Consider the following 1293-nt stretch of genomic DNA (forward strand, 5'->3'; position numbering starts at 1 on the left):
TATCTTCAACTGTATATAACATTGGTGTTTTTTTTGAGTTGTGTTATTATGTATTTTCGTTAGAAAATGACAAACATACTGTTTAAACTAGTCATTTAACATATCATAATTATTAATGAACATATTGTAATTATTAATAATTTAGAATTTTAGTATCGTGCTAGAAGTATCATGCACTTTAAATTTTATCTATTTGTTGAGACAGTGTTTGTTTTGTACTATGGATAGGACGCCTTTGTTTAAGCAAGCCTTCTGTTTGACAAATGCAGTAGTAATTACCCAACTCATAATTTATCACTACCTTTTCACGGGTAGTATAATTTTCCAAAACCTTTCAGTCATATGTTAGTTGACTTAGCTCCAAGTTTTTTACTGAATCAGGCCCTTGACTCAATATTTAATAGTATGTTCTTTGTTGGTCATGCCAGGAAAAGAAGTGACCAGAGGCTTTGTCATCTTTTAAACCACTATTCTTATCTTTTGCTGAAAGAGATGTTTAATAAGAGAAACCTGTAATTAGGACACAGTTGATATTTAAGTTTTTAAAGAACTATAGTGGAATTTTCTCCATTCATTACACTATTTATTCAGTACCATGGCTCACATCCAGTCTTCTGTGGTAACATAACCTTTTTTTGTGGTTAAGTCTCCTAACTGGCCATCTTTAGGTGTGTGTAATGCTGTTTGGTTTATTATCTACCACGTCTGAGACGTGTATTACAAGTGCATGACTGAGTTGAGAAGAAAAATAAAATTGTTATAATGAGGAAGTGTTAGATCACAAGGAAGAAATGGCTTTAATGAACTAAATGAAGAGAGTGTATCTGGTAGAGACCCATTTTGATTTTAAAACATCTGCTGTAGGACATTTTCTAGTACAGTTTTCTTAGAATTTAGGGTCTTAAACTGATTGCTTCATTTTATTTTCCCCTTACCATGTGAATACCCTTACTTCTCAACTAAATGATCCAGTTCTTAACAGTAATACCATATCTTTGGGTAAATCACTAAAATACATTATTTCATTCAACTTTATGCAGTAGGTGGTGGTATTACTATTTTAGACATATAGAAGTCAGTAGAGGGCCGGCCCGGTGGCGCACTGGAGAGTGCGCCGCTTGGGAGTGCGGCAGCGCTCCCGCCAAGGGTTCGGATCCCATGTGGAGACCGGTTCCCGCTCACTGGCTGAGCGCGGTGCGGGCGCAACAACGAGGGTTGCGATCCCATTGCCAGTCCCCGGTACGGGCGCGACACCGAGGGTTGCGATCCCGTTACTGGTCAGTAAAAAAGACA

The sequence above is a fragment of the Galeopterus variegatus genome, unplaced genomic scaffold (assembly GCF_000696425.1).
Source record: "Galeopterus variegatus unplaced genomic scaffold, G_variegatus-3.0.2 Scaffold2480, whole genome shotgun sequence".
Taxonomy (NCBI): Eukaryota; Metazoa; Chordata; class Mammalia; order Dermoptera; family Cynocephalidae; genus Galeopterus; species Galeopterus variegatus.